The 26,601-nt window shown below is 43.3% G+C and overlaps 1 protein-coding gene across 2 annotated transcripts in view; it reads left to right on the top strand.

Annotated features, from left to right (window-relative positions):
- SKAP1 (src kinase associated phosphoprotein 1) overlaps positions 1–26,601 on the top strand; it is a 1,036,580-nt gene that overhangs the window by 458,538 nt on the left and 551,441 nt on the right. The gene's annotated exons all lie outside the window — the stretch shown is intronic.

Genomic DNA, 26,601 nt, shown 5'->3' with positions numbered 1-26,601 from the left:
AGGTATTTGGTTATAAAAACAGTCTTCCTGGTTGCTATAACATCTGCAAGGAGAGTGAGTGAGTTGCAGGCCTTATCGGTAAAGCCCCCTTATACAACTTTTTATGGGGATAAGGTGGTGTTGAGGACCATGGCTGCTTTCCTCCCGAAGGTTGTTTCACCTTTCCATTTGGCACAGACAATTACTTTGTCCACGTTCTATCCTCCGCCTCATCCTTCTAAAGAGGAAGAAAGACTGCACCGGCTGGACCCAAAGAGAGCGTTAAGCTTCTTTATTGATAGAACGAAGGATTTCAGGTTGGAGGATCAGCTGTTCATTGGATACGTGGGCAAGAGGAGAGGAAAGGCAGTCCACAAGAGAACACTATCCAGGTGGGTTGTTCTTTGCATTAAAATATGTTACTCTTTGGCAAAGAAGGATCCTCCTGAGGGCATTAGAGCTCATTCCACCAGAGCTAAGTCGGCCACTTCGGCCTTGGCCAGAGGTGTTCCTGTGGTCGACATCTGCAAGGCCGCAACTTGGTCGTCCCTTCACACTTTTGCGAAACATTACTGTTTGGATTCTGAGGTTAGAAGGGACGGCCATTTTGCACGGTCAGTGCTGCAGGATTTCTTGGTTTGACCATTTAGGCACCCGCCACCGGGCGTGGTACTGCTTTGGGACTCTATTCATTAGGTGAGGAATCCACAGGTAGTTGTATCCATCAGAAGAACGAGTTACTTACCTTCGGTAACGACTTTTCTGGTGGATACATAAGCTACCTGTGGATTCCTCACGGTCCCACCCTCCTTCCCGTTGCCTTTCTGGTCTTACCAAGTAATCCTTGAGTGCGCTCCTCTTGGTCTTCAAGGCTGCAGTAGATGTTGTATATATGGATATTTGTGTATATTTATCTGTGTGTATATATATATATATATATATATATATATATCTTTGTGTATATACATGATTTGCATATATTTGTTGCTTTAAAAAAAAAAAAAAGTTATATTAAATTTACAGCTATTAATTGCAATGTTGTGTATTTTACAATGTTATGGTATTTTACCTTGCTCTTTCATTGCATTGGGTTGTTGTTCTCATGCACGTAAATAATTGTTGGTACTGACGTCGGCACGTCGTCGAGGACCTCTTATTGCCTGTATGACGTCAGACGGCGTCGCGTGGGCTAGAGTGACGTCCTCGTCGACGTGCAGAGACTAGGAAGAAGATTTCCGTCGAATGCTGGCGCCATGGGAGTATTCATTAGGTGAGGAATCCACAGGTAGCTTATGTATCCACCAGAAAAGTTGTTACCGAAGGTAAGTAACTCGTTCTTCTGTCCTCTTTCTGACTCATTCGAAACCATTCTGACCACTATGAACTCCCAAACATAATTTTCAAACTTCCCCCTCCTTTTTATCCAATTTACCTAACCAACAGGTGATCATGTTTAATCCATTCCCATTGTTCTATCCATATTTGAAACTCTGCTAAACGCCTTAGAGTTTGAGATCACAAACTGAACAAACTTGCAACAACTAATCCACAAGGCAAAAAAAAGGAACATTTTACTAACTGCAATCTTGGGTTCTGGAGTAGCGTGCTTATTTGCTGCAGATACTTCAGTGCCTTGTCAGGGGTAGTAAGCACTATACAACAGCAATTTACAATAGCATGCTTTTTGCTGTCGCTTCTGTTTCTTGCAGCATGTTATGTGTTATGCTGCTTCTTGTATTTTATTGCTGCTTACTGTATTTCATGCAGCACGCCGTGTGCCTTCTTGTGCTTCCCTTTCCATGCTTTTTCTGCTGCGTGTATTTACTGTAGCATGTTATACGCTGCTTACTGTGTTTCGGGTAGCATGCTCTTGGCAGCATCCTGAACTTCCGGTATTTTGTTGTCGGCTACCTCTTTTATTTCCGGCCGCGTGGTGTGTACCGCTTGATGTATTTTCCATAGGGGGCTGCGTTCTCTCTCCTGTACTCACTCCTTTTACCACCTCGCTGCTGTTCTATTCCCTGTAGCATTCGCTCACCGAGTAAAGACATCTGTTTGCTCATCTAAAGCGGGGGCACTGGAATTCTGCGATTTTGTGCCTGGTGCATTTTCCGCATTAGTGGGGATTTGCCGCATTTCCTACATACTCCATCATCTGCTGCATGCTCTGTAGATTTAAGGAAAAAATGTTTCTACCCTATACAGATCAAGTTACTAAAAATGCTGTAAAACATGTTGCCGTGGAGTGGAAAGCTCTACGCAAGGGTTTACTGGTCATGTATCTGTTGGTTATTTCTGCATTTGGGTGTTAAAGTGGTAGTAATGAGGTTAAACTTTTGCCCAGACAGTGTTAATGTGTATAAAAGTGAGAAAATAGTGACGTAATACTATTTCAAAATGTGTTGCGTTATACTGCACCTAATGTGCTTTTTATCGTCGCATATTCAGCGGTTTTGCATAATTCGTTCCTCCTCTGCCGCATAATTCTGGTGGCCCTGACTTAAAGGTCCCTATAGTCTTCTCTATATTTTATGCATCCTGCTTCCAAAACTGAATTTGCATGTTTTTGTGTTGGCAGTTGCGTAGGGTGCGCCAGCCGTGGGCGAAAAATGTAACACTTAAGATTCAGATCTGGTCCTTTCCCGGACGTATAAACGGTACAATCACAACTGCACAACACTGCAAATATCCATTGCTTCCTTCTCATGGACAAGAATTACAGTTTATTTTCAGTTTGTAAATACCACATAAAACGCCCCAACAAATAACGTTTCACATCGGGTGCATTGTTTATTCAATCAAACTGTGAAATAAAAAGTTTCAACGTTTCAGAAGAAACCGAGTTTGCTGTATTTTGTAATTCAAGCAGAAGCCATTTCCTTCTTTGCATTGGGGTCCAAGACACGGGTCCCACAAGCAAGAGGAAACATTGATTCAGGGGTCCTCGCACATTAGTGCAACATTGCTACTCACGGTAAGGGTGGGACACCATGAACAAAGAGGTCCTTATGCATTTGTACAGACAGGGTTTCTGCACACATCGTGAAGTGGACACTGATCCAGGGGTCGTTGTACATTAGTACAAGGGTCCTGTGCAGGGCGAGGTTGGACAGTATGGTCCAGGGGTCCATGCACTTTAGTACAGACACGGTTTCAGCCTTTTGCAGGGGTTATGCACCTTGCACGTTAGTGCGGTGGCTGTGACTGCACACAACACCGTGTTCCAGGATCCCTTGTGCATTAGTACAGACAGGGTTCTTGTACACGTCAGCGAGTGGGCATTATGATTCACACTGTGGCACAGACACAGGAAGGGGTTGACACTATGGTTCGGAAGTCTTTGGAATTCGCCACAAGTAGGGTGACCGAACACAGCAGAGGTTGGACACTGTGGCCCAGGGACTCGTGTACACTAGGACAAGGTTCCTGTGCACAACGAAGGCTGTATGCATGGTTGTCTCAGGGGTCCGTGCACCTTCGAATAGTCGGGGTTACTGCACAGTAGGGTTTGACTGCTATGACCGGGGCGGGGGGTGGGGTTTTCAGGATATATAATTCTTCATTGCCATGTTGTTCCCGACATGGGCAATGTTTTAATGCACTCGCTTGCGTCATTGAGTCATTTTTAATTCATTGATAAATTCCCTTCGTGCGGGGCGAAGGCCCTCGCGCACGGGGCGGGCAAGCAGCGTCCCCTGGAGAGAGCACCCGTGGCGCCCCCTATCTGGCGCGTGCACCCGCCTCCCCTTGGTGCACGCGCCCTGCCTCGGGGCCGGCAGGGCATTATTCCCGAGGACCCCGCTGGGTGAGGCGCGGCAGAAGTTCAAGGCATGACTTTCTCATTCCTCGCGTTATTAATGACCCCTGAGGGCATCCAGAGTTCAGAGTTCATTCTCTGTTTACTACATCCCTTGGTACCTCCTTCCTTCCCTCTGAACAGAAGAGGCCATTTTTACACTAACGTGACACGGCAGCCATTAAAGAAAACCTAGAACAAGCGTGAAAACAAGGGGTCTTTATAGGGTGAGGATAGGTGGGGAGTCAGTGGCAACAGAGGGTATGGGATTTTGTGAAGCTTGAAGGAGAAAAGGTTTGGTGCCTGGGAGCACAGACTGGAATTATCGGGCTGTTGAGCACAGGGTTGGGTCAGGGGCATAACAAAGGCCCCCGCGATACGCCCCCTCTCCCTCAGCACAGCACCTAGCATGAGTGAGTCTGGAGGGGGGCCCTCCATATTCTGTGCAGGGGGCACCCTTCCAGTTTCGTTATGCCACCGGGTTGGGTGCTTGGAAAACACCGAGAAGCAGGAGACGAGTTTTTTATTTTTGCTGTTTTATATAGCGCAGACCGGACCTTGGGCAAGAAAGGAATAGAATTACGTGATGAGCGAACATCTGTGGGGTTGAGGGACATCCTGGGAGTAGCTGATGTGGTGGGAGAGCACGAGATGGAATTGCAGAGTGTTGGGAAGCATGTTTGTTGAGAGATGTTTCTGGAACTATGAGGTAGAATGACAGGGTTGAGGTGTACCAGAGATACATAGCTGGATGCTATAGGAGCCCGGCGGACAAATGGCAGAGGTTTTGGGGACAAGGTTATTTCTCTCACTTGTCTCACTGTTGTTAAACTTATTTCTCGTCCATCTACAGATGTTGTGTAAGTCCTGATTACAGATGGGCTAGTCAATTTATTAACAATGGCGTGCTGAGCCAAGGGTCTGGCTTGGCTCTTAGAGCCCTAAGCTGAACTCTGAAAACATTTACTATGTAAATCATAAAACAAACATAATGTGAAATAGGATAGTCTCTTCAAAAGTAACAAGCATTTGCAATGCAAACGGTCTCGTGTTTGCTTGAGCTCGAGCAATTAGCATTGTAAACTCCTAACCGGACTTTTCTTGCCACATACATTGAAAATGAAAATAAAACAGTTTCACATAACGAACTAGACTTTTCTTGCCATATAAACTGAAAAGTAAAAGTTTCACATAAGCGAGCTGCCGGCCGCCATCAGTGCAAAGCAGACACACAAACGGAAATAACAGTACACTCCTAGTGAAACCTAATGGCAAAAGTGCACTTATCTATGTAACCAGCAAAAGTGCAATTAACTATGTAACAGGGCAATGTCATGCAAAACGCTCGACTTCTGCCCAGTGAGATTGCTCTGCGAAAAACGAGAAAAAGTGCTCCACAAACTGGACGGAAGACAGCGAGACTCGTAAGTTTTCAGTACTTGGTCGCTGCGCTGGAGGAGGGCTAACCACTGGAAAAGGCATGACGTATGCATGCCTTCCACTAATGGAAGCAAGCAGATTTTAAAAGGCAAGCCCACAAACCAATGAAAGACACTGACGTGACATGGGTGTGGTTTGAAGCCCAGAGAGAGAACAACACGGAACAGAGTGCTTTGCGCTCGCCCGTAAAAAGGTGTATTTCTTTAACATGTTGAAAATTTAACATTGATACATCACATCATAGCACTGCACTTAGAACTTACTCATTGAAAGTGATATTTTTTAAACGTGAACTTAGAACCATTCCTACCCGCCCCACCTTGGTGACAATTCCATTTAGTGAACTAAGAGGCATAGATTCATGTGAACCCTGCATGTGGCATAGATTCTTAAAGCTAGAGTAACATTATAGTCTATTGAATCAAACACAATATGTTTTTATACAGTAGGTATTCTTGGTGTTTTAGTATTTGGTACAAAGAAAAAGGAGTATCAGTAAAATTAAATATTTGCCTAAAATCACACATTTTTATTAAGTGGGGAAACTGCAGTTAATCCAGGATTTCTGGTGTCACTCTGTGCAAATCAGACACTCCTTTTTAACTAAAATGTTAATGCTTTGTTTTTCCCTCTTTGCACATGAGGGTACAGCAAGGGTGGCAGGCAAATCCTCCTTTGTTGATTTAACTAGTGATATTTGGGAAGCTGAGGGTTCCCCTTCCTTTAATTCATACAGGTGTTCCAGAGTACACTGTGCTGAAAGACCAGGTGATGGCAGTGGTTTTGGTGAATACCGTGTAGGAGAGCAGGGTTGTTGAGGAACAAATATTAAGGGGTGTAGGATGTTGGAGGAGCATGAGACAGGCTTGCTGGGGCGTTGGAAAGGAAAAAGTGTTTACGGGGTGCTAGAGATTGGAAGTGCATATGATGGCTGTCGTATCGGTGTGCATGGGATTCAAATGTATATGTGAATTAAGTATTTTTTTATAGATTTGACTTGTTTCCTCCTGAGAACTATAGGGACAATGAGTATGATGATATATTTTTAAGCCCACTGGAAATGCAACCTTGGTGAAAAGAAGAGGATATATCAAGGTCATTTGAGGCGGTTTCTATGGTGGAGGGCTCACCCTTAAGGACATTTCTAAACGTGAGTGTCAAATGGTGTGTTTTAAGCCATTAAATCAGTAATGTTGTTGACTTATTGATTGAGCTTCCCCACAAATTGTTTGGAAAAAGGACTGTAACCAGAGAAAGTACAGTGGTCAGCAGTTTAGAAAAAGGTACTGGTTCAGGGACATGGGGAATCAAAATTCCTCTGGTAACCATGTTTTTATCAGCCCATTTTGTTGCACCGTGCAAGTCCAGTAAGCCAATCTCTAATGCTCAAATATTCCAGAGCTGCTTACTTTACAAGACTTCTGCTCCCTCTATGGTGGCGTTAGGGAAGATATATATATATTGTGTGTGTGTATCCTACTGGCAGTCGCCAGCAGGTAGTTATAGTTAGGAGCTAGTTTATATAGGGAAATGCGTTTTTTGTTTTGCTAATAACTTTGATGTTGTTTTGAAAATCTTCACAAAATTTTCAAAACTAGTAGCAACTCACTTCAGCTGCACTGTGGAAAGTTATGGGGTGATATGTCAAGGTAGGGCACAGAAAAAGAGGTGGTCCCAGAACGTGCTTTCCCCATGGAATTTCCCATAGAGAATTTAGACACAATTTTAGTCCGACCTGCTGGACAGAATTACACCAGATTTATCAGAAACCGAGCTCTTCTTCAAGAAAGAGCCCCTTTTGTAATTTGATGTAAATCCGTTCAGTAGTTAAGGAGTTATTAAAGCAAAAATAAATTTGTATATCCAGGGACGCGGATCAGCCATGGATCCGCACTAACAGCAATACCGTGACTGACTGGACGCAACCTGAGAGAAAAGTTGCGGCCATCATTGTGTTCATGGAGACTTAGTTCCCAGCGGGGAAAATAAAATAAAAAAGTGATAGAAGGGGGTCAGTGTGAAGGTACCTTGACCTCATGGGACTAATGAAGGGGTCTGTGAAGGGCCCTTCATGGGCAAGATATTGTCTAAAAATGATTTTAAAAAAAATGTGAGTGTGCGATGATCTGCAGTTTCACCCGTATCCTCACAAATTCAGGTGGATTCATCTGGATCCACAGATTCAGACCCACACACCTCCTCACACACTCACTCACACACCCATACAACTACTGACACACCCAGATTACAGAGACGTTCTAGTTAGGAAATAACATTAAAATAAACAAAGAAATTCACTGAAAAAAACAATGGTTACAGGATGTTATAGTTAGGAATTCGAATAAAAAAAAAAACCCTTAGAAATTCACTAAAAAAACAAAGGTTACAGGGACGTTATAGTTATGTTTCGAATTTACACTCACCAAACTATAGAAATTCAGCTGTTATAGTTAGTTATTATAAGTAGCTATCACTCACGCCCTAGGGTAACTATAACTTGTGCCCTCACCATGCACTGCTATCTACAATCACTCATGACATCTTCTTTGACATCATTGATATCACTGTAACATTTCCAGTGAAATTATTGATGAAAAAACTGTGCATGGCGTGGGTGCGAGTTAGTTTCCTTTGGGCATGAGTCGTAGTTATTTGAAATAACTCCAACAGCTGAATTGTTTGTGGCTTGGTGCATGTAAATTCCCAACCTAACTATAAAGTCCCTGTAAATCTTATATATATATTTATTTTTTTCACACAAAAAAAAAAAGATTACATGGATGTTATAGTTAGGTTCAGAATATATATATACATATTATAAGCATGGTAATAGACTCTCCCCTTCCCTTAGTCCCAATCATTAAGTATTCTAAATACCAGTTATTCCCTCTGGCCCCCAATTAAGTTAAGTAAGATTATATGACGTTACCAGGATTTCTGGTGCATTAAATATTTTATGGTTAGGACTAGCGGGAAGGCTGTAGTCCCCTTTCAATTCATATTAAAAAAATCTTCAGGACCCTGTCCCCCTCACCCTTACACACACACACACACACACACACACACACTCACACTCACACTCACACTCACACTCACTCACACACACACACTCTCTCTCCTCTCTCTCTCTCCTCTCTCTCTCCTCCCCTTCCCTCCCACTCCCAGCACTCTGGGCAGTCAAAACCCAGTTTAGCAAATGTTTGCACATGCTGGTTGCCTCAACGGCCAGTAGGTCCATGTCTCCTACTGGCATCACCCACCATGAGCAGGACTGTAAAGTTTTTTTCGGGCATCATCAACATTCTTAGAAGAGCTGATATACTTATAATTAAGGCTCCTGGTTTCCCACGTGTATGGGTTTATACAGATAAATACAGAAGGAAACCAATCTGTTTCCTAATCTGTATTTATTAATTTATATAAACAGAAAAATCTGGAGCAGTTTTTATTTTTCTCTGAGGTTGGTGTTGGATGGGTGACTAGTTTTGAGAAGTTCGTGCCAGCGGGAGTTAAGATGACATTTTGATAACTAAACAATGTCCTTGAAGCAGTAATACCTATTCATACATTGAGGCATGCAAGTTAAAAGAAAAGAGCTTGAGAAGTGTGTCAATGTAATTGAGCACATACCACAGAAACGGTTAACAGACTATGGTGGTCATTACGAGTCTGGCGGTCGCATGATCGCCAGACTCACGGTGGCGGTCCCACCACATAAAGGCTGGTGGGACCACCACATTATGACTGTGGTGGAGCCTCCACAGTCGGACCACCGACACCACTAGGGTGCCGCAAGCCGGCAGCCTGACGATCCCAGTGGTTTCTCATCCTGGGGTTAGGAGTCCCCATCTGCCAGCCTTTCCATGGCGGTTCACACCACCATGGAAAGGCTGGTGAAATGGTGGACTCGGGGGAGGGGGCCTGCACTGCCCATGCACTTGGCATGGACAGTGCAGTGGCCCCCATGCGCAGCCCCATCGCGCATTCCACTGCCCGAATTACGGGCAGTGGAATGCGCAACAGGTGCTGCTGCACCTTCTGTACTGCCACATCGGCGCGGGCTCCATTAGGAGCCAGTGCCAATGTTATTGGGGCCGGCGGGGTTCAGGCCACACAGGCGGGAGGAGTTTGGCGGGCGGCCTCTGCCGCCCACCAAACTGTTAATGAGGGACAATATTTTTAAGTTGCTCACAGGGTTCAATTTCTGCTGCTATGATTTGTGTGGAACCTCCATGTAAATGGTTACAATGTCCGTAAAATAGCTGAGGTGGACAATGCACCTGCTGCAAAAATGTTTTTGTGTGAGGTTAACTCAGTATTATTTTATGTCCAATATCTGTTATAAGCATAAACATAACTCAAACAATTAGTTGTATTTCTGTGCTTTGCCAAGTCTCCAAATGCCTCTTAAAAAAAACGGGTGAAAACTTCTTAATTTGTTGAAGAAATACTCTGACGCACCATTTTTTGAGAGTGAAAAGCTTCTCTGTAAGAGAGTAATCTCGTCGTCACCAGTCTCAATTACTCTTTGTATTTCCCCCTGTCCTCTGGGGACAGTGGTGAACACTACTCTTTTATGGACCCAATGCACAGAACCCTTTCAGATTCAAAAACTGTCTTTCATATCTTTCCTGCCACGAGTGACAAATTTACACTTGTTCATTTTTTAATGGGCTATTTGAGCACTTGGAAGCTCGCAGAATATATAAGCTGTGATACAAAGTACTCATACATGTTCCCTAAGGATGAGATGCATGATGTTATAATTTCGAAAGTTTGTTTGCATGATAGCCATCAAGCCTGTATGTATCTTAATTCAACTAAGTATATAAAAAGTAAATATGTATAAATATAGATGGAATTGTTAATACAAATACTATAAAAAAAGGGAGTCACGTTTTAATCAACAATATCCACACTACTCAGCAAAGGGTATTGTTACTGTAATTTGATAAAAACAAAAAAGTGATGAGTGGAATGCCTAAATTAATCTCAGTCACCGATAATCTTAGACCCCCTTGCAGTCCATCATTTTTGTCCACTACTCCACTCATAACAGAAAACACCACCCATATGCAAATCGCTCTTGGCCCGTTCCAATAGGAATAGTCCATTCTGAACTGTCAGGACAGTTCCCATCTGCCGCACATGGGAACACAGACACGCTCACGCTAGTTTCAGCAATTTTGGGCTTCATATTGGAGGTACAGTTGAGTGCTACGGCGCAGTGAGCACAGAGCCCATGTCTGGACATACCCCTCGGACTTAAGGGCATGTCACTTAGAAAAATAGAAAAGAAAATGATGGGTAGAAAGCCTGGACTGATCTCAGCCACTAGGGCTGCATTCCAGTCATTCTCTTCTTGTAATGACATTGGCACAGCATCAGCCTTTGCAGCAGGACACGGCACCAATATTTCTAAACGGGGCTGCCTTAGCTTTTACAATAACAACTTAATTATACTTGCCACTTCATGGCATTGTATTTCCTGTTGGTAAGCACTGTAAATGATGCATGTTATGTTCCTATAACCCAATTTAATGTACTTTGAGAGGATACTAGGCAGAGATGGCATTGGAAGGATTTCAAATTATGATGGTCAGGTTACACAGGTGGTCTGCAGCCAACTCTTAGCTTGTTTAGATTTTTTTCTCTGTGGGTAGAGTAGCCCGGACCACCACTGATCCGGACAGGTGTGCTGCGCTCTCTTGGATTGTTTCACACCACCTCTAAAACTAAACTGGGCTCCCGGCATTTTCATAGAGGATATCAAAACTTTTCATCTTTCGATCAGTATTAGCATTTTCCAAAACTGTGTCTATTCTTTTAATGGGACTACGCGGTCACTTTTGAGTAGGAGGAAGATATTTTGTGATTAATAAGTAATCACGTCTCCTCATTCAACAGAACATGAGACCCTTTCTCATGCCGTACTGCCACAGTGATGAGATTCTGCAATATCTTTCATTCTGCACGGACACATCTGTGTTAATGGACTCGTGAAATAGTGCAAGTGACCCGGAATATAGCAAGAAAGGGGAGACATGTTCATCTGAGGGAGAGGACTGTGTATAGTCCGACTAGATGAATGGTACTTCGGCACAATCTGTCAGCATATTGTCGCACAAATCAAGATGCCTACAAGGGACATGTTTAGAAAACCAGCTATAACTCACACCATAAATATATTATGCCTTCACATTGGTGTACGTTATGCCGACTTTCCTTCCGAGCAAACATCTGATTTCAGAAATTGTAACCCAAACGTGTTAAGAGTAACGCGTATAAGTCACAGATATGTAAAAAAAAAAATCTTAAACCTGTTTTATCAACCACACAGGTGCATATTTTATGGATTGACCATAATTCATGCTTAGGGTTAGGAGGTTCACAAAACGAAAGGCCACATGTGAAAGTCTTTGTCGTTTAGGATACCTTTTACTAACATTTCTTTATTTCGTATGATGCCCGTGAATACTGGTCCTTGGCGCATTTTCCACACTTTCAGCAGCACTTAAACCTGCATTTTTAGTTGGATCTTCTATGTGCTGAAAAGTGTGAGGATGGTATTGAGCTCTGGCCCCTCTGCAATGGCAGAGGAGCGTCGCCCCACTGGCTCAGAGCCAGCAGCTGAATGATAAAACAATATTTGATTATTGTTTTATTTTTCAGCTGCTGGATGCACAAGGGTATGTAGGGATGGGTGGGGCCAGACCATGGGAGTGGGGAAGAGGAGTGGAGTGGTGTCACTGGAGTGCACTTAAAAGTGCACATCAGTTTGAAACAGACATTCACACGTAGGTTTCTCCAATCCATCTGTGTTGCACAGCTGGGTTGCAGAAAAAGTACAGACTCTCCCATTCACTGTCTGAGCGGCAAAGCAAGCTGATCAAACCAGTCCTTGCGCTGCTCTCATGCTAGGTATTGCATGAGAGCAGCACCAGGATTTCATAGGGGGAGCCTGTGCTGGTGTCCAGGGACTGCTTAGACACCATCAGGAGCAGGAGAGATGAGGAGCGAGGCGGCTGGCAGCATCCACGGTGGGAGAGGTAAGTTTAAAAAAAAATAATAATAATAATTTCCCTTACCCTCGCCCCCCACTTGAGAATAGCGGCGGCCACCCCTCACGGCATTTCCAAATGTTTGAAAATACCCATTAAATTAAAAATGAGTTTTATCAACATTTCGTTATGTTTTCTTAACTTTTTGTCTGACACTCATCTTGAAATAACACAAGTATAAAGTAAAAAGTGTAAACTAAACAAAAATTAGGCCTGATTTACATAACTCTTATTCATGTCTAAGTTGTATTGAGGTCTACAAAAAGTGTTTTCTTTGAACACTAAGGAAAGAGTCCGAGTCATGGAATTAGGATCTGCAGACATTAATTCCTTCAAATTGAATTTATGACAGAAATAAATCTGCAAATTGAGTGATTTTCCAGTAATTTTAACAGGGTCAGTGGTGTTGAAGTAGCACTTGGGAGCGGGGTTAACATTCACAAAGTTATAATTCATTCCAAATTTGTTTCACCATATTTTCTCATGTGAATTTATTTCTAAACAAAGGTTGAGTAAGTATGCAGACATTACGGCTAAGTTGCCATAAAACTAACCTTTGTGATCGTTTCGGAGTAGGATTTTGTCAGATGGAAAAAGTATTACCTATGTGCAGAATCTGTTTTAACAAAAAGCTATACATCCAAATGCATAATCCTGCCATATTTACGCCTGCTAACCCTGTTTAAATTGCACAGGAGAACATAAGTTGTCAAAAGAGTATGCATGGAAATCTTCAATTTGCATAGATTTCTGTTTATATTACTGTGGAATTTTGTGAATCCTATGATACCTAAATGTCCACATTTTATTAAACATCTCAAACTGGCTCTCAACGAGTGTGTATAATGTGCATGAGTGAGTAAATTGTGCATCCATATATCTCACTCTTAGACTTCTATTTATGCCTCTGAATTGTTTCTAAATTATACATGAGTATGTTGCTGGCATAAATCAGACGTTCACCTGGAAATGCCCTTTGTAAATCGGGCTTACATACATTATAGCACACATTACACATGTGCAGCATAGTAATGCTTCTGTTTTATCGTACATAGATCCCTGTCCCATGATCCTTTTGATGGGTGAGTGGATACGAGCAATTTTATTGATCCTCGCTTCATACTAAACAAAGAGAAATGTGTGCTAGCCTAGAAACGTGTGTTAATTAAAATGTAGTGGAGTTGTTTCTCTGTTGTTTTATTCTTATCCAAGGCGATTGCATGTGCTTTTAAACAACAATTTTGGCCTGCTAGCATTAGCTACTGACAGGGTAATTTGTCAGGGCCCTATATGTATAGGCTTCCCCCTACACCTACGGCTGCTGGCCAACAAGGTTGGATTGCAGGGTTGCTTATTAGCAGGCGGTGTTAGGGCTGCCGGATGGTGGAGGATCATAGGAAGACGAGCTGGAGTGTTAGTAAACATGTGATGTTGGGGGTGTGCACGATATTGGAGCAACATAGAATGGCTGTGATATTAGCAGGTACTGGAATAATGCAGCAAGGAAGGGCCAACTACGCAGCAGGGATGCGTAAATTATTCAACAAGAAAAGCCAAGTTATGCAACATAATGTAACACAATTTGTGCTAGTATCACTTAATTATTTTGTCATTTTTGGACATGTTCACACTGTCTGGGCAAAGGTTTAATCTCACTAGTACCAGTTTAACATCCAGTTACAGTAATAAACAATTAAAAGGTGACCAGTCAACCTTTGCATGTGGTCTTCCACTGTGCGGCAGCATGTGTTGCTATGATTTTACTAACTTTTGATCTGTTTGACCTATAAACAATTGCTTGTTAAAATCTGTAGATTACAAAGCACATGATAGAGTATCTTGAAAATATGCCAAATCTACAACTCTATAATTATGCAGAAAATCCTGCACATAATTCCAGTGGCCATGGGTATTAGAGAGTACTTCATATGATTGCAAGGTAGTGAGGAGCAGGCAGCATTAGGGAGTTCAGGGTGCTGTAGTACTGGTGTCTGTGGTGGTCTTTAATATTTTTGTTAAAGACACTCTTTACACCATCAACAACTTACTCATTGCACAAATTTAAGGTACTGTAGTTAGTCCAATAAAAGGTTGCAAGACCTGGCAAATTCCAAAGCTGTATCCGACTCCCTTCCATGTACCATGTCCTATGCTGGAGGTATTTAAATTCAGAAAGGTGTTCCAGGGCTCACTATGTGTATCTTTGCCCCATATTTGCATTAGATTCACATCATCAGGTTTTTAAACCCAGATTAAGTGCTCTGCGCCCTTATTATCTGGCCTTTAACCCTGCCTAGGTACCCCATAGCTTTACTGCGCACTATTTTCCATGAGGTTTCTGTTATAGGTCATTTAAATCAGGGTCGGACCCTCATACCTATTTCCACATACAGAATTCCCATTAAAGGGTATTTGAAGCCCAGATCAGGCTCTTGATAGTTGTATCTGCGAACCGTCTTTGTATGAAGTTCATACTGTTGGTATTAAATCCTACACTCGGCGTCCCATAACTGTACCATCATATCTGTATTTGTATGAACTCTCTCTACTAGAATGAAATATAGGTAAAGGTTACTTTACAGTTTCTATTATCAGATATTTAAAGCCAGACTAAGCAATCTTTATCTATACCCACCCCTTGCTTTCATGTAAAGCCATTATTCGATATTACAACCCAAATAGGTCACCCTAGGGATACCTACATATGATGTTTTGGGGTATTTCACACTTTGATCTCCATCTCAGTGTCCCTTTTCTTTTTTAAATATACATGCTTATGTGCAGAGTGTAATATGCTGTTTATTAACATTGTTGACTGAGTGTGGAGGTGCCATGACTAATGAGAGACATATACTTTTGTGGGTCATGGTGCCCCTCCCCTGCCTCATCAGTGATAATAAGTAGCACATTGCATTATGCACCTCTGCATATATGGTTTGTGCCATGACGTTTTTCATGTGTACTTTTATAAAAAAAAAAAAAAGGTTAACCAAAACCAGAATGAGGGGGTTTAAGATTATGCAGTAAGGTAAAACCACATTGAAAAAGCCACATGACTTTTAGCAGAGTAATTTTCATGAGTAAACTAATTGCAACATGCAATCTGTGAGGCAGCAAACAATGTTTTCCTCATGGGAATGTCATGCTCCTGTGGTAATAAACTGGAGTTTGACTGTTGCACTGTAGTAATAGATGTGAGAATATGCATTTATTAGTACAGAGCTGTGACCTGGTAGCCCTGCAGGAAAACGTGGGTGCTCCACTTGGCCCCCTGGACGGACTTCACAGCCTATGAATCACCAGCAGTAGCCTCACGGGCCGGGGGGGCATGCCTCTGGAGCAGTGGCAATCTACGTAGAAAACGATCTGGCAGTACCTGTACTGACACCATGTAAATTAAATGGGGATTTTATCTTTGTCAGTCTCTCCACTGTAATGACAGAAAATATAAGAACCCAACTGTGCATCCCATCACAGTTGGATGCATTTATCTCTACCCAGCAAAAGCAAGAAGAGATTTAATGCTGGTCACATTAGTACCCATTTTGAAAGATTTGTCTGCCACCCACCCGGATGACAGGTGAGTAGTCATGAGCGATTTTAACCCAAACCTCAAACCCACAAAACCAGGCTCCCCGTTTGTGACACTAGACAATGAAATATGGGCCATACCCTTGATCAGTAGGCAAGTCCAAAAACCAACAAATATGGAATCGTCCTGGCGTCCTTCCTAAACCTTCTTGGCCTGCGCACATTAACCAGGAGACTCAGCACAGACTCACTGCAGCCTATAAACTTGCTTCCTGCTTCAGAAGGGCCGCCATGAATTACATCTGGGTGTCAGTGGAGCGTTTCTCGGACTTTGTCAAGTTCAATGTCATCGCTGCTTTGGCCAGCGACCATGCCATCCTGAGCTGCGAAGCCAGCGCCGCACGGTCAACCAGGCAAATGGTAAGTCATCTGCCAGCCAGGAAAAGCTTTAGTCTATCAAGAAAATAAAGTGGTCAATGGCAAATTAAGAGAGGCAAGGAGAGATTGTGACCCTCTTCCTGGATACAGTTCAGCAAACCACCAGCGTAACTCTTAAGGCAAATGGGTGTGATTCACCAGCGGATCACTTGAGGAAAACCTTAAATCGCCCAATGTGGAGCGATAAGGGAATGTCAACTGTCCCCTCCAGCCAGGCACCAGATGGAAAACACCAAATAATGGCCCTGAAATGCAATTAATGTGCTGTGGAAGCTGAGCAAAGACAAGGGGTAAAATAAAGTCCTAGGAACCCGGATCGTCACTGCCCGCCTAGCACCGCTCTAGAATACAGAAAGCCCTCTACGCCCAAAGGAGGTAAGAAGAAACTAAGAAGTGGCTCAACACATATGAGGTGATAAAATCCAGGGACCAGAGGAAATTTTGGTTATGGGTCAACAAGTGCTCTAGGCTGGTGCAACGGGTGACTGACACCAACATCACGCCAGACGAATGGGAAGCACACACAAAGCTTCTCTATGTGGAGCCAGCAGCACCCAATAGTACACCAGAGCTGCCAATAAACCACCCAGTGGATACCAAGAAGCAATTGGAATCAGACGTGAAGACCCCAGACATGCGGCTTGTGGGATAACGCCTCCAATAACCCCAACCTACGAAGCACTCAGCATTAAATCTCAACGAGCAGGAGGTGTGCCAGGCCCAAGTGGCATTCCTGCTGCAGAACATAAGTGGGCCCCTTCCCGATGAGCTGCAGTGATGGCTCCACCATTCCAGGAGTGTTGCCTTGGATGTAGCAATCCAGAGACATGGAGGGGGGCAATCCTGGTCTCAATCCACAAAAAAACTCCTGAGCATGCACGGTCAGTTACCGACTGATTGCACTATTAGATGTTGAAGAGAAGTGCTTCACCAGTATCCTGAACCGGGATCTGTTGGCCTGGGCAGAAGTAAGGAAGTTAATACCCCTATCCCAAACAGGATTTCAAAAGGGCTGCCAAGTAGAAGATAACTTAATTTGCGTTGCTCACTTGATTGAAGGCGCAATGTCAGCCAAGGAAAGGGACCATTACTCTGGGTTTATTGACTTCCAGACTGCATTTGACAGTGTGTGCCAGGGAAAACTCTGGGCAAAACTCAGAAATTGTGGCATGCCCTTTATTCACCAGTCAGAACTTTTGTTAGGATAGACAACCAAGTTATGACTCCGCCTCAGCAATATCCAATTTAAAAGTCGAAATGAACCTCAAGATGGTTTTCCCTGAATGTTTTATTATGTTGATACTTTTGTATCTATTACAGTGGCTTTTACCAGTAGATGAAGCTTCTAATTTGTAATGATTTTAAATAATCGTACAAATAAATACATAAAATATAAATCTGCTGTTAAAAGAAAAAAAACGTTTTCAGTTTGTACTTATTTTCACTGCTATGGCATGATTTATATATTGGCTCTACTGACACCAATGTTAGTGATATATATATGTCACTAGAAAAAACAAAGGTTAAAGTCATGTTGTAGTTAGGTGAAAATGTAACTGAAAATGCATAGTTTTAAACGTACAAATGCATTGAAATTCACCTGTTATATTTACCTCAAATAAGTATAACTGCCCCTCCATGCACAGTTTTCTCATCTATAATTGAATTGCAAATGTTGCAGTAATATTATCAATGATGTCCTAGAAGATGTCATGAGGGATGTAATATGTGAAGTAATTGGTAGTGCATGGCGAGGGTGCAAATTATATCTACTTGAGATACCTATAACTGGTTAATTTCAGTGATTTTGTATGTTATCAGGTATTTCGGTAATGTGACTTCTAGGACAGATCCGTGATACTGCCACAACAGTATTGGTTGGCTGCAACAGTGCAAGAAAATGTTGCGACCACCATTACAGGACTGAGGACCTGCGCCCCTGCCCTGAAAGTAAAGGAAAGGGCACATAGGGGCAGTGTTAGCACACCTTTACCCCTACGCCCATGTGTGTGTGTTTGGGGAGGGAGGGAGAGAGGGTCAAGGGGACCCACCCTTGTTTTTTTTTTTTAAGTCAATTTTGCTGCATGCTCAATAGTCCTGCAGCAGGAGTCTTGGTTCCCAGCAAGCCTCTCTCCCCCGTCCTTGTGACTCCAGCATGGGTCTCTGAAGATTGGCCTGTGCCAGCAGTACCAGGGTGAAAAATGTACATTCAATCTAGTAGAGCCATTAATATATTTAAAGAAAAAAAGGGCCTGTCTATAGACCAGGCCCTGTGTCTTGTGCTGTGGGGTTGAATGTATTTGTAGGGTTGACCATGGGGCCAGGCCAAAGGCCATGTACAGCGGAGATGACAGCCTGAGGAGGAATAGGTGCAGGGCCTGGCTGGAGGCCAAACTACATTTGCAGTGGGTGTTGGCCACCTGCGGAAAGCTGAGCATAATTCATGATAGTACATTCTCAAAAACTGTCAGAATGGGAAGGGTAGTGTAATATATACTGTCATCTGTAAGGTGACATGATATCCAATCTCATCTGATGGTTTACATTTTGTAATTGCATCTGTTTCATTAAGGGTGAGGTCATGAGCATTGCATTTTCTATGCGAGTTATGGTTTGCATGGCTGTTGTGTGAGTTACGGATTGTGCTTCTAAACATCACTTGTGAATGTTAGTGGTTTTCCAGGTTTAAACCATAAGCAGAACTACACTATGGCTGTGAGCTTTGTTTTTTTAGGTACATTTCTGAGGTTTTTTTTTTTTTAAACATTTGTTGAGGCGTTATAACCAAAGCTACCCATAACTATACTTTAACCCTTTAACCTTGCAATCTGATATTTAATCCCAGATTAGTCTCCCCATATCACATCTTCACATGGTGTGGTCTTCATTTGCGATTTAACTCTCCTTATCCTTACCTCTGATTATTCTTTATAGCATTCAAACGCAAAGTGGATTTGCAATGTCAGTAGCTGTCATATTTCCATACAAAGTCTCTGTTACTGAATTCTTAAACCAAGACCAAGTGCTTCATTGTAGTGCCATATCCCTTTCCCAAACAAAGGTCATGCCTTTGGGAAGTGGCATAAGGAAAGTCTGGGGGGCTGCAAAGAATCGCAATACCCATACCTTCGACCTGATAAGCTGAGCACCCCCCTTTATGTATGAAAGCTCGGGGGCACTGCCCCACTGCGGAGGCTGCAGGATATCCGTTACGCCCCTGCTTTTGGATATTTAAACCCAGATCAAGACTTCGTCAGTCATGCTTGTTCTCCCATGCCATAGCAACCTCCATATTCAGATATTTAAAAGTAGATTGATCACTGCTCAGCAATGCACACTCTGTCTAAAAAGAATGTCTGTTATTAGGTATTTAAAACCAGAACAAGCAGTACCTACACCCCATTACTCACATAAGACACTTTTCAGATATTTAGACCCATTGGCTGTGGCCATGCCTAGCCCCCATGTGACAAATTAAATCTGAGTTTTTCGATATTTAAACCCAGATTGCTCTTTCTTTACCATTACCCTCACCTCATCATCATCATGGAGATGATGTGGTGGAACGGCCAGAGATGCTGACTGTGGAGCTGGGGAACCAGGTTAGAGTCTCAGCATCAGCTCAGCATCCTGTTATTCTGGGCAACTCACTGAATCTCTCTGCGCCTACCAAAAACGAATGCGTCCTTGTGTAATGTAACTGCTGCTTATGTAAAGCGCTCTGATACCTTCTGGTCGAGTTTGCGCTATATAAAACCACAGAAATATATATCTATAAAACACTTATTTGCCCCAGATTAAGCTCTTTATACCAGTACCTTCACCTAGACCCTCATATAAATCTCGTTATTGCATATTTAAACCCAGATTTATCACTTCTATGCCCTGACAGGTCCCCATTAAAAGCCTGTTTTCAGTATTTTAACACAGAGATCAAGATCTCTACAGCAGTTTCTACAGATTCCTCCGTAAAGAACCCCTGTTAGTGGGTATTTATATTCAGATCAAGCTTGCCCGCCACATATAGACCTAGCTCTCTTCTTCTTTGATTATTTAAATCCAGTTCAAGCTTTCCTTAGTAACACCTGTGCCCTTTTCCATTTAAACGTGTTATTGGGTATGACACCCATGGCCACCATTGCATGTCTCAATGTGAAGTCATTACATATTTATACCCATATGCTACGTTAACAGAGCTTTGTATGGTGCTGTATTACCATTAGTATGGCTTCACAGTGCTGTCAGGTCCCTAGACCATCACACCCTTGTCTCAAGAATTCTGTCAAGGGTGGAGTCTGTTTTTCGAGTAGAATCATCAGTAGAGTAGATGTGTAGATGTACTTAATCTAGCGAGTTTAGTTGGTTGTACATATGATGTAATGTTAGTGCTGATGTCCTGCCAGCACCTGATCTGCGTCTCACTGCAAGGCACATTATTGTTTTTTGTTTTTTTCACCCAGACTGATCTTTCCGTAGAGATGCCTGCAAAAACCTGTATAGGGCCACAGTTTTCAGGTTTTTAAAGCCATGCAAAGCTCTCCTGTGCATGCCCACCCCTATCCTCATGCAAAGGCCTCCATTTAGGGTATTTAAACCCAGACAATGGTTTCTGCACTGCGCCCATCCTCATTTGTAAGACCCCTGTATTAAAATATTTTAACCAAGGCCCGGCTCCTTCATATAAGTATCCGCACCCCATGCCAACAACAATCCATGATTACCCTTAGTTATACCAATGTCGACCTCTCTTGTACCTTGTTCGTGGCCCATGCTCATAAAGACTAGTTGGCCGCTGGCCGTGCCCGAGCCCTCCCTCCTATAAATCTCCGATTTTCGAATATTTAAATCCAAACGGTGCGTTCAGCCGAGCCAGCGCCCTATCTCCAGATACGGTTGCCACCTTTCCAAGAGGAAATATACGGCCATTTGTTGTTTGAAGAGTCTGTAAAGTCCTGGACATGATACTGAATAGGTCTTTAAATAAAAATTGTATGTACTAATTAGTAACATGACTTTTCTGGTTTTGTTCACTTCGGTTATTTGTGAGAGGTCGTTAATGCAGCTCCATAACTCATTTAGTAGTGCTTTCTATTTGTAGTTGGTGTTTGAATTATGCACAGCTAAATTCCGGCTATACCTAATTTTGCTTTTTTTTTTTTTAACCGGTCGTGACATTAAAATACCCGTGGTGCCAGTAGAAAAACTGTCAGATTGCCACCCTAATGTAAAGCTTCCGTTTTCGTATATTTAGCGCTAGACTACATCAAGCACTACTGCAGCATCCCCACCCTTATATAAACCCCTGAGCTTTGTATAGTCCACCCCAGTTTTTAATATTTAACCGCAGATCTACCACGTCTGCGTCGGGCCCCCAATGAGGCCCATGTTGAAGGATATTTAAACCCGTTCTCCTACAAAACTTCGGCTTTCGGAGAGATAACCTCAGATGGTGCACTCCCGTGTCGTGCCCTTCACACTAGGTATAAATCCCGTGGTTGCGGATATTTAAACCCGCTCTCCTTTAAACCCCCGGTTTTCGGATCCAGAACCCCAGAACCAGGTTGCAGCCGTGCTCGCTTCCCGTCCCCCGACGAACCCCCGGGTTTTGGGGCATTTAAACCAAGCTGGAGCCCCGCGCGCTCGTGCCCGCGCCTCCCCTCCCGGGCGCGCGGCGGGTGCAGCCCGCCGGTGACACGTCATTTGTAAGGCCTGACGTGAACAGATGGGCGCGCATTGTCAGGCTCCGCCTGTATGTAAATGTGAACCGAGATTCACCCGGACCCCGGCGTGGCCTGACCGCGCACACGCACTCGCTCAGCCCGGGGCTGGGGGCGGTGGGGGGCGGATAAAAAATGGCGATGGGATTGTACCAGCGGCGGGTCAAGTTTGCCATCGCTCTTGCGGCGGGCGCGAGATGGCAACACAGCGATGTTTGTTTCTGTGCGAGTGTTGCTGGCGGGGAGCGCTCCATCACCGCAACCGCCTGGTGAACCCTCCGCGGATGCGCGGCGCTGCGGAAGCTTCGCAGCGCTGCCCTCCTGTGGAGGGGGCTCTGTGGCCCCACCCTTAGGAACACTGGTAATGCAGCGCCGAGGGCATGCAGCTCCATACAGTACCGCAGGGCAAGAAGAGACCCAATGCTTGTATACTGCACATCATACTCCAAGGACCTTAAATAAGCACGTATGCATATTTTTACCAACCCAGGGTAACTTGGCATTGGCAACCCCCCGGGCTCGTCATGTCCGGTTTCGAGTCTAGGATCTGTAGGAATGGAAAAATAAAAGTGCAGATACTCATTATCTTGGTGCACTTGTTTGCTACTAAGATGTGCCAGTAATCTCCAATTAGAATTCTTTCTTCGTGGCAGAGAAGTGCTGGTACTCCCTATTTCAGTTAGAAAAATTGCAGGTACTCAGTACATGACAGTGGTGCTGGGACATTCTACAGAGTTGGGGTACCGTCATCAGTGTTATGTCACTGAAGGAATAGGCACTTTCTACCCTAGGGTGGCGCACTGAGGCGCTTGCATAAATGGACAGCAAGCTACACCATGTAAAGTGTGTGGTTGGAAGGTGGTATTTTTTTGTGATCCTGCGTGGGAAGTGTTTTCATATTGTGTGTGCTTACCACCATCGTGTTCTGGGACTGATTTCCAGCATGCTGGCTACTTTGAGCAGGTCTGCAGGTTCCTTTATGGTGTTTCTTATGTTCATCATCTACTTCGCTGGTTACTGCACTGAGTTGTCCAACCTGAAATTGTGTTCCTAGTTTGGGTACAGAGCTGGCAGTGTTGCAGAGAGAAAAAAGTGGATACGTCTGCTGGAATTGGGTTTGTTACTTTCGTTCCATATCTGAGTGTCATTGTGAGATGTAAAGAGTGGTCGTCGTAGTGTATAGTTGTTAGAAATCTGCAGTGGTGGACTAGATGAAAGTCCTCAGATTGAACAGAAGTATGGAGGTAAGTAGCTGGACTCCTGATGTATTTTATTTTAATCCCTTCCTGTCCTTTGACTGGCGTGAACACAAGATGCGCGCATCCACGCAGTCTGTAGCCTGGTTGGAGGACCGGTTCTCTAACATTCACCCATGGCACTCTATTTAGTTGCTGCCAATGTGTTGTTTTCTTTGTACAGCGTTCTGCTACTTTTTAGGAGGTCCCGGGCTCCACTGATAGTCAGGTGACGTATTTAAGGATAACCCCATGTAGTTTATTTAATGAGTTTTTTCTTTCTCACTTTTAAGTTAGCTCCTACTGATTGTCCGGTGGACTTACCTTAAAGGGATGCTTTTGAGGGTCAGTAAGAGTAGCTGTACTTCTCGTTGGATTTTAACTCCCCCACTCCCTTGTTATTTGCCCACAACCTCTTTCAATTGCAGTATTTTTAAATACAAGATGAGCACATCTGCACAGCGCCAAGGGCCAGGGCCCCTGGATCTCAGAATGTAGTCCCTGACATGGAAAAGCCCTTTAAGAGTTGACCAGAAGTGGTAAGTCTAAAGCATGTATACAATAGCAATTGCGACGTCTCAAAGAATGAGCCTGCACTCAACATTTAGGAATCATTGTTGCTATTGTATAATTGTTATTAGGAGGACATGTGATGGACAAATCTAAATCTCCATTTGCCCCTACTTTTCTTCCCTTTGTGTTCAGGATGTTGGTATGTTGTAAATCTAAAGCGTGCCGTCTTGCTCTTAATCCTACAAATAATCAGAATACTTAATGCAAAATCACTAGGTGTCATTCCAACTGCTCCCCTATTGGGGAATGGGCCTCTGATATCACTTTGCCCCTCTCGCCTAAGGATATTACATGCAAATGTGCAAGTTCCTCTAGTTCTATCAAAAAGCAAGAAGGTATCGCCAGAACACCGGATGTGGGGTGAAAAACAAATTTGAATTTGGGTGGGTGGTTGGGGGTGGTTGTTGAAGCGCATAAGGTAGGAATTATGGTCACAACTGAAACATGGCTGCGGGTCTGTTCTGGTATCAACTAAGATGTGGCTATTCCAGTGCTTAATTTGAGCTGGTGGTTTCCAGTGCTTGGCACCAGCACTTAATTGGTGATGACAGCCTGCCACATGGTGGAACTGTTTGTCTAAACTAGAGATGCACACAACAACAGTTGTTTATTAATTCAATATACATCACAGTTGATTAATAATTGCAGTCCAAGCCATTCATATAGCTTTTGGTGGCCTCGATTAGTCTGAATTGTTATACTTGTAGGGTGTGAAGTTTGGTAGTTGTGTTGGTTCGGTCATTGGTGACACTGGCGGGGTAATGGTTGAAGAAGCCTCCTGATGAGGTCCCTGTCATTTAATTATTTACAAATTAAGCACCAGGCCATTCCTACGGGGAATTCAGTACTTGACAGAATCCGATAAATAAGATGAGGGGGTACCAGTGATCTTTCGGGATACGATTAAAGCATCAATACCTAAATTGGAATCCCTTCATTGTGAAGAAATGTCATTCACTTTTGCTCTTAATGCTTTGAACTCCTTCTGGGGAGTGCTTATGTATCGTACTGACCCTTGGACTCATTTTCTACAGTTCATAAATTCACTCTTGGAACTACTGATTTTAAAGCCCAATTTCACAATTCTGGGAGATATGAACAGCCGTTTTGAGCTTAATCCGAAAGCGGACACAATCGCCTTGAATGATACAATAGCAGCATTAGGCTTTAATCAGCTTGTTGTTTTCCTACCCATAACGCAGGACACACGATAAATGCTCTTTTTTTTCAAACCGCAGCTCTGTAGAGTTAGACTCCTTCTCCTCCTCCTGCTGACGTGGACTGATCATTTCAATATTAATGTAAGTGTACCTTTTAAAAAGCCTGCTATATCTCTTTTCATCATGTTGATCTTGTTAGTGGGGCAAGGTAAAGCCTGAAAAATTAACCACGGCTCTCATAGCGAACCAGCCTACTCAGCAGGATAATGATGAAATTGCAGCTGCCCTTTTTAATTATTGGGTAACAGCAGCAGTAGACAGAATGGCACTTATGAAGTTCAGCAGAAAAGGTTGAGTTCAGTGCTTAATTTGAGGTGGTGGGGGGCACCAGCACTTATTTTTGAGGGCCGGCACCTATTTTTCTGCATCAGGCATTTACTGGGAGCAAAAGACACACATTCGAAAGTTGGAGGAAGAAAAAGATGGAAAAGCTCGCAAAGGGAGAAAGCGGAAATCTACAAGCGTGAGCTGAAGGGGCAGGGAGTGTCTGTAAATGGATTAAAGAGGCCCTAAGTATTCTGCCCTCGCGCATTTTAATTGCAGCAGCTACGTGTTTCAAAGGAGAGCTTATGGCACCGGTAAGTTTTTATTTACAAATTAAGCCCTGGTTGAGTCCTTCCAGGACATGGTATTTGAGTAACCTTAAAACCTGTAAACCGAAATTTAGACGGTTAGAACAGAGATGGAGGAAAGAATATCAGACTAAAGATAAAGTGAAATACAAAGAAGCTATACGTAAATACAAGCAAGCAATTTTTCCGAAAAACAGTCTCAATATTTTACCCATGTAATAATATTCCTTAAGAGCCTTGTTATGGATCTGTTCTCGGTGGTGACTGAGCTGCCTACTAGTGCAAATGCGCCTGCCTACCAAGCCGTCTTAGTCTTTGTTTGATCAGCTTGACACATTTTGTTTTATAAAAGCAATCAAGCATATATCTGTTTAGAATTCTCATTACTCTTCCAGATCTCATGCAAAATCTGGTGCAAGGATCCAGCAATACTTGGAGAGAATTACTCCATAGGTTTGCGTTCCTTACAGAATTGCAAATTAAAAAACCCATCTTACAGGCCTATATAATCGAGTGACAGATGCAGCTAGTTTCGCCCAAGCATGAAAAGAAGTCAAGCCTTTCACTTAAAAAAACAAAAACCCTCTGCGGACCACATTGAACTAAAAAGACTACAGGTCCGTATACTTGCTGCCCCTACCCAATGTTTTGTAGAGGGCACCCAAACAGAAACTATCAGTCCTGGAAAAATATAACTAGGTGGATATTTCTCAATCCATCGTTAGAAGTGGGCACAGCATGGAGTCAGTCAATTATGACATCTGAGGAATCCTTGATCAAGAGAGCTCTGCTGCTCGGGGGACTGGCCTACAGGGCAATCAGGCAGTGCCTGATGGGCTGATCTGAAAAGTTAGTGTGAGTTTTTTTTGGCTGTTAGAGGACCTGTTTAATGGTCTCCTGGGCTGGTTTTAACTGTTTTCTCTTATATTAAAATAAACGTTGTCAGCAGCAAGCTGAAATCCAAGCAGTCTCTCATGCATGTTTTTGAAAATTCAAAACAAAAATATTTAAACATGGGCCACTTTTTTAGCTTTTGAGT

The sequence above is a fragment of the Pleurodeles waltl genome, chromosome 6 (assembly GCF_031143425.1).
Source record: "Pleurodeles waltl isolate 20211129_DDA chromosome 6, aPleWal1.hap1.20221129, whole genome shotgun sequence".
NCBI classification, from domain to species: Eukaryota; Metazoa; Chordata; class Amphibia; order Caudata; family Salamandridae; genus Pleurodeles; species Pleurodeles waltl.
The sequence above is the reverse complement of the archived record's forward strand: the minus strand, read 5'-3'. Positions and strand labels throughout refer to the sequence as shown.